Here is an 8,217-nt window from a genome sequence, read left to right as displayed (position 1 = left end):
TATGTAGGTATGTAGTGTATGTAGTGGATATGTAGTGTATGTAGGTATGTAGTGTATGTAGGTATGTAGTGTATGTAGTGTATGTAGTGTATGTAGGTATGTAGTGTATGTAGGTATGTAGTGGATGTAGTGTTTGTAGGTATGTAGTGGATATGTAGTGTATGTAGTGTATATGTTACGGTACATGTGGGAATGCGGTACATGTGGGAAAACTAGGGTTAGGTGCTAGGGTTAAGGTTAGGGTTAGGGTTAGGTGCTAGGGTTAAGGTTAGGGTTAGGGGTAGGGGTAGGGTTAGGGTTAGGATTAGGGTTAGGGTTAGACATGCCAGCATGTACCAAGTCGACGTAGCACCTAACCCTAACCCTAGCTTTCCCACATGTACCGTATTCCCACATGTACCGTAACATATAGTGAATATGTACCCTGCATCAATAACGTCTGAAACTCATGTTTTTGTTGCATGTTGCATCACAAGCCATCATCAAGAAGGCACAACAGCGGCTCTACTTCCTGAGAGTCCTCAGGAAGGACCACAACAAGCAGGAGATACTGGTGGCCTTCTACCGCTGCGCAGTGGAGAGCATCCTCACCTACTGCATCTGCAACTTGTTCTCCAGCTGCACAGCCGCAGAGAGAAATGCGCTACAGAGAGTCGTGAGAACAGCCCAGAAGATCACCGGCGCCCCCCTCCCCTCTCTGGAAGAGCTGTACAACACATGCTGCCTCAGGAAGGCCTCCAAGATCTCCAGAGACCCATCCCACCCTGGGTACGAACACTTTGCCCGGCTGCCCTCGAAAAGGCGGTACAGGACCATGGCCGCAAGGACAAACAGACTGAAGCTCAGCTTCTACCCCAGGGCCATCCAGGCCCTGAACACAGCAAAGACCTAGGTTCTGGGCCCTGGACAGTCTGGACGGATTGATGGCAGCTGCTGGATTGAAAAAGCAGGTGTAGTGCTGAGGCACAAATGTGTACATTTCAAGCCTGCAAACTGCGACACTTTAAATGAATGTGCAATAACACTATGTGCAATATGACAACCCTAGTCGTTTTATCTGTACAGAATAGTATAGTGGATAGTGTACATAGCCTTTATTTATGTAAACCAGCTCCTTTCCCTTCTTGTTTTTTTTCTTTTTTTTCTTTCCTAGCACCAGGGGAGCCACCCCTCCCAAATGTCGTTGTTTGGTACCTGTACTATAGCAATGACAATAAAGACCATTCATTCATTCATTCATTCACAAACCGTTTGGAGAGAATTGCAGAGAGATATGAAGTTTTCATTATATGATATCATGACAGCTTCTAATAGAACCACTGGTGTTGAAATCATCTAAGAATGTCCCTCTGTCTCTCTGTCCCTCTGTCCCTCTGTCCCTCTGTCCCTCTGCCTCTCTGTCTCTCTGTCTCTCTGTCTCTCTGTCTCTCTGCCTCTCTGCCTCTCTGTCTCTCTGTCTCTCTGCCTCTCTGCCTGTCTGCCTCTCTGTCCCTCTGCCTCTCTGTCTCTCTGTCTCTCTGTCTCTCTGTCTCTCTGTCTCTCTGCCTCTCTGTCTCTCTGCCTCTCTGTCTCTCTGTCTCTCTGTCCCTCTGTCCCTCTGTCTGTCTGTCCTGCAGGCTAATGTCCCTCTGTCCCTCTGTCCCTCTGTCTGTCCTGCAGGGTTAGGGTTAGTGTCTGTGTGTCTGTCTGAGGGAGGCAGTCTCCAGCCCTCAGATGAAACAACAGCAGCAGTGTGAGTCTGAGATCACAGAGCCTCCAGATCCACACCACCACCGCTGACAGACAGGCCTGCTCTGACTCACACACACACACACACACACACACACACACACACACAGACACACACACACACACACAATGAACATGATAACAAGAAGTTGTACAGAATCGCTCCGATTTGTCGGATGAGGAAAGTTCAAAGCGCTGGTTCTGTAAGGGTTGTTAGATACTGCACAGGGCCGAACACACGATTATCGTGTGAACCAACGTGACACGCGCCATTTCCTGACTTCTTGACTATTCTCCAGTACATTCAGCATAATCATGCATTCTGTTTTTGTAATATCATTTGTTAGTTGTCATCATTCTGTATGGTGCAGTATTGAACAGGACAAGACATCATATCCTGTCAGAGTGGCTGTGGTAATGGAAATCACCGCCTTCCTAGCCAGGCAGCGAGACAGGCTATAAATCAGACATGTGTGAGGAGGCAGCGGGGGGAGGGGGGGGAGAGGGGGTGAGGGGGGGTGAGTTTCCTGTGACTGTTGACAGGCTCAAACCAAGCTTGAGCAAACAGGCTCTTCAGGTGTGAGCAACTCTCTCAAAACAACCGGCAGGCTACAAGCCTCAGTCAGTCAGTCAGACAGTCAGACAGACAGACAGTCAGTCAGACAGACAGACAGACAGACAGTCAGTCAGTCAGACAGACAGCCAGTCAGTCAGTCAGTCAGACAGACAGAGAGACAGACAGACAGTCAGATAGTCAGACAGACAGCCAGTCAGTCAGTCAGCCAGTCAGTCAGTCAGTCAGCCAGTCACTGTCAGACAGTCAGACAGTCAGTCAGTCAGTCAGTCAGTCAGACAGTCAGTCAGTCGGTCGTTTAGTTTTTTTTTTTACTGATAAAGTTGTGATTTATGTTTTAAAAATCAACTATAATGAAGACATGGGCAGCATAAATCATGTTCATCTTGTAACCTTATGGCAGGTGTGTGTGTGTGTGTGTGTGTGTGTGTGTGTGTGTGTGTGTGTGTGTGTGTGTGTGTGTGAGGGTTGTGTAAATCTGATTTAGAGAAACACAAAACTAACTGAGAGTTATGTAATTAGAGATGAAGGTCATGTGACAGGAAGACGTTTAGTTTCATATTTACCAGACCTGCCTGGCCTGCTGTCATCACTCTGGGGCCAAACCCACCAGAATATGTGACACAGTCTGATCATCTGGTCCGCATGTCGGCAACCAATGAAAATGTTCTGACTTTTCTTTTGAAACATGGAACTACGTTTCAACGTTGTTGAGAATCACAACACAAACTCGCTAGTCAAACCAAAATACTGCAACAACGTAATGGATTGGGTGAGTAATCCCCACTGCTACCTAGTTAACTAGAACACTACTTTACATTGTTACCTAGTTAACTAGAACACTACTTTACATTGTTACCTAGTTAACTACAACACTACTTTACATTGTTACCTAGTTAACTAGAACACTACTTTACATTGTTACCTAGTTAACTAGAACACTACTTTACATTGTTACCTAGTTAACTACAACACTACTTTACCTTGTTACCTAGTTAACTAGAACACTACTTTACATTGTTACCTAGTTAACTAGAACACTACTTTACATTGTTACCTAGTTAACTAGAACACTACTTTACATTGTTAGCAGGCTCACACAACAAGCTGTGTTAGTTGACTAGCGACGTGTCGTTGATTTTCAACAATGAAAAGTGATTTTCTAAAGAAAAGTCTGATTATTACATCAGATCCCAACATGAGGACCAAATGATCAGAATGTTTCACATATAGGAGGAGGACCATAAATGTGTAGAGGGGGGTGGGGGTGTGTGTGTGTGTAGCATGGTCCATGGAGTTTCAGGTTGACCAAATAATTAATTGTATCATTTTAATTTTTAGTACCAATTTTAAATGGGTCATTTTGACCCGAACACCACACCAGGGTTAAACCAGGAGGTTTACAGCGATTGTTCTAGCTGCTAGCTAAAACAGGCTCCGTACTCTCTAGACGTCAGAGTCTGTCAGATGTTCTCAAACAGCAGAGGTGAGTAGGTGAGGAGGTGAGTCTGTGTTTCTGCATTGATCCAACACCCAGATAAGCTGCTAATAAGATCAGGAAATCACAGTGCTTATCTCTTCTTATTCATTCAGTGTCATTTAATTAAGGCTTTAGTGGGATGTTTGGCGTTGTTGCCATGGAAACTGGCCTTGACATCAGACCCCTTTTGGAATCCGAAGACATCTAGCAAACCTCTGACTGTCTCTCTACCTGTTCACTGCTCTCCAACCCCCCAGCCAGCCTGAGATCACACAGCACTGCTCTGTTTCCCATGGCACCTATGTTATGCTAATCAAATGATTGTTTTTTCATTAGCATATTACATATGTACTCCTCAGCGGTTTCCTTTGAGGCAATTAGTCAAAGAGGTTGAAGACGTTGCGGTGTTCTTATAATCACAAGATTTGTTTTACTTGGTTGGGATTTGGGTGAGTTCTGTGTGAAGGGTTTAGGATTCCTTGTGGTGTCATCAGCAGCTACAACAACAAATGCTCTGTTCCCCTGTGCGTTGTGGGTGGTGGGCTAATTGTTACACTGTAGTCTTGGGGGGGGGGGGGGGGGGAATCCCTGTGATGTGTATAATGAATGTTAAACATCCTTGATTATGCACAATTGTCATAGATGATTGTCAAAACAGCAGCAACCTGCTACTAGAACCCTTTTTCTTTCTACCACTTTACAACACAACGCGTAATGCAAACATTTATTTTATTGGTATTTTTAGTTTCGTTGAGTTCTCTGTCCCCGTTTGGCCGAATCAGGAGTAAAACCTGAAGCGATTTAAATCCATATTGTAGATATTTGTTTTATGGATCAGTGTGTGTCAGGATCATTAGCAGACGTGTGTGTTCGTTGATTTAAGCGCCTCTGATATGAATCTGAGGACGTTGTGCGTTCTGTCTGCTAGAGATGGTTATCATCTAGAGGGAAGCCACTTAGCAGGACGATATATCACTGACTATATATCACGGCAGGATTCCTCTATTAGCTCAAACCACAGAGGAAAACACAGTCAGGTATGACACACAATGGTGCAATTGTTTTCTCAGCGGGACAAGATAATATTAAGTGCTTTAATATTCACATATATCTTTTACCAGTCTGCTCTGCAACCCTGGCCTCCTGCGAGGAGAGGCAGCCCCAGGGGGAACAGGTGGACTCCAACAACACTCCTGCTGCACAAACACAGAGAGGAGACAACCCTCCTCCTCCGCCATGGATGGAATATCGTAAGATATATTTTTTTAATTACATATTAATAGCCTCCTTTGTTTTCTATGAGACATTTGCATTCTTTATGAGTTCGGAAACCAGAGAGATAAAGTTCCCTGCCACCCATAGTTGTTTTCTTTGGGGCCGTGGTGCAGAAGTATGTTCTGGCAGAGGTGCCAGTCTGAACGTTTCAACACAACACATTTGTTTTAGTCTAATTACACAGCGGGGTGAGGGTTAGGGTTAGGTCTAATTACACAGCAGGCAGAGGGGGGGTGAGACGTCTTCCTCCTGGGTGACAGTTATTGACAAGAGGCCTAGTCTAGCCATAATATCGCCCGGGGCGGAGGAATCAACCGCTTCCAACGTAAACACACGAGAGACGCATCAGGTATGGGGGGGCGGCTTTCACCTTGACAACTGTAACTATGTTCAACAAATTAGTCCCAGAAACCCCAGGTGTTTACAGTCGTTTGATATGAGAGAGATTGTGTTTCTCCTGACTGACAGCAGGGATCCTGAACGGTTCAACGTTTGTTTTCGTTGCAGCGATTCTGAACAGTTCTGATCTCTCTCAGGATGGTCGGTCTCTCTCTCAGGCGTGTCTCTCTCAGGTGTGTCTCTCTCAGGTCTCCCTCAGGTCTCTCTCAGGTCTCTCTCTCAGGTGTGTCTCTCTCAGGTCTCTCTCAGGTCTCTCTCAGGTGTGTCTCAGGTCTCTCTCAGGTGTGTCTCAGGTCTCTCTCAGGTACGTCTCTCAGGTCTCTCTCAGGTCTCTCTCAGGTACGTCTCTCAGGTACGTCTCTCAGGTCTCTCTCAGGTGTGTCTCAGGTCTCTCTCAGGTGTGTCTCAGGTCTCTCTCAGGTAGGTCTCTCTCCGGTCTCAGGTAGGTCTCTCTCAGGTCTCAGGTAGGTCTCTCTCAGGTCTCTCTGATGTGTCTCCCTCCACAGCTTCCATGAATGGTCTGGAATTCTCTGGATTTCTGTCAGATATTCTTGAATTCAGAGGCCTGTGTATAAGCCAGAATGTAGTAGATGTGTGTGTCTGTATTCAGGTGTGTGTGTCTGTATTCAGGTGTGTGTGTGTGTGTGTCTGTATTCAGGTGTGTGTGTGTCTGTATTCAGGTGTGTGTGTCTGTATTCAGGTGTGTGTGTGTGTGTATCCAGCTTCGGCCCTTTCCTGGTCAGTGATTCTCAACGTTCTATGAGGCTGGGATGAGGGTCAGAGGAGGGTCAGGGCTCTCTTTCAAGCACTGAGAGTGTCTCTGTCTCAAACAGTCTGTCGGCCGGTTCCTAGTCTAGAACACATGACTGCAGAAGAGATCTGGATTTGAGTAAATTACAGTGTCTGAAACATTCAACTTTCACAGCAAGTTTAGGCACAGAGCAGTCCTCTCTCTGGGAACCTGCTGCGTCTCACCCTGAGAGACGATCACCCTGGGCGTGCCGATCGGGACAAAAGCCAGGCTTATCCCTCGGAGAGGGGGGGGGGGGGGGGGGGGGATCAGGGTGCGCTCTGGGAATGATCTGGGAAAGGTGGAATCCCCCTGCCCCCCCCCTGCCCATCCTCCTGAGACCACCACCAAGGAAGAGTCGCAGACGATGTCAGATTTATACTGGGAAAACAGGCTGGTGTACACACACACACACACACACACACACACACACAAAGACACACACACACACACACTCACACACAACATGGTAGTAAGGCATTCAGGGCATACTGTCCATACATGTATGAGGAGCGTTAACATGACGAGACTCCTCGAAATGTTTTCGGGACATTTAGATTCAGTTTGATTGAAATCGGATTAAAATGAATGTCACAACTTTGACTAGGCAAGGCAAGTTTATTTGTACAGCACATTTCGTACAACAGGGGCAAATCAAAGTGCTTTACATACAGTATTTAATACAGCAAGAGGAGCATAGTAAGAAAATAAAAATTACAATGAATAAAAGCAAATATAATAAATAAATAGATAAAACATTTAATAAGACAATAGTTAATGGATAAAATACATTGATAGAAGTGTTTGTGTTTAATCATAACTGCTGCAAAACATGAAGGTTTTTAGCTTAGATATAAATATTTTTAGGATTTAGGCCTGTTTAATTTCTTCAGGGAGTTTGTTCCAGGAGCATGCAGCAGCGTGACTGAAAGCTGCTGCACCGTGTTTTGTTTTCACTCTTGGAATGATTAGCTGATTAGTCTCAGCTGTTATATATACGGTATATGTCTGATATGATTTTGGTCCAAGACCATTTTGTGATTTGTATGTAATTAGGAGGATTTTGAATTCAGTTCTCTGAGAGACTGGTAGCCAGTGCAGGGATCTCAGGATTGGTGTAATGTGTTCAAACTTCTTTGTTTTTGTTAGGACCCTAGCAGCGGCATTTTGGATGAGCTGCAATTTACGAACAGCTCCTTTAGATAGGCCTGTTAGTAGACCATTGCAATAATCAAGTCTACTCGATGAGAGGGCTATGTCGATTTGAGTGTCATCCGCATAGTTGTGGTAGGCAATTTAGTTCTTTTTTATGATGTGTCCCAATGGAAGCAGGTAGAGATTGAATAGAAGGGGGCCAAGGATTGACCCTTGGGGAACCCCACATGTCATTTTAATTTGGTCAGATACAAAGTTGCCAATGGAGACATAGTAGCTTCTGTCCTGTAGGTAGGATCTAAACCAGTTTAGGGCAGTGCCCGAAAGTCCTACCCAGATTTCTAGTCTATCTATTAGAATGTCGTGGTCTACAGTGTCAATGGCACTAAGATCTAGCAGGAATTAAGACTTGAAGGTTTGTTTTTCTCCATCTCAGGTCTGCTTTACGACATTCTCTTTTTTGGGTCTTTTTTGGGACTATTCAGGAAGTAGCTGCTGTTCCCCTGGGAGTGTACCCTGGGCTGGGGGGGGGCGGGGGGGTCTGTGAGACCCTGGGAGCATCCCCTGGGCTGGAGGGGGGGTCTGTGAGACCCTGGGAGCGTCCCCTGGGCTGGGTCTGCCGGCGGTAATGAGAGAGATTAACCGTGAGAGGATCTGCAGCAGTCCCACTCTAAACAACCTCTCATCAGATGGACCTGAATCGAATGAGGAAACAGGAGAGATTATATGAGTTTAACTGTAATCCCCTGCTAGACCCAGACCTGCACACAGCACTAGACCTGGAGAGGGAGGGAGGGAGGGAGGGAGAGGGAGAGG

The sequence above is a fragment of the Nansenia antarctica genome (assembly GCF_963989245.1).
Source record: "Nansenia antarctica genome assembly, chromosome: 1".
Taxonomy (NCBI): domain Eukaryota; kingdom Metazoa; phylum Chordata; class Actinopteri; order Argentiniformes; family Microstomatidae; genus Nansenia; species Nansenia antarctica.
Note: the sequence above shows the minus strand (reverse complement) of the source record.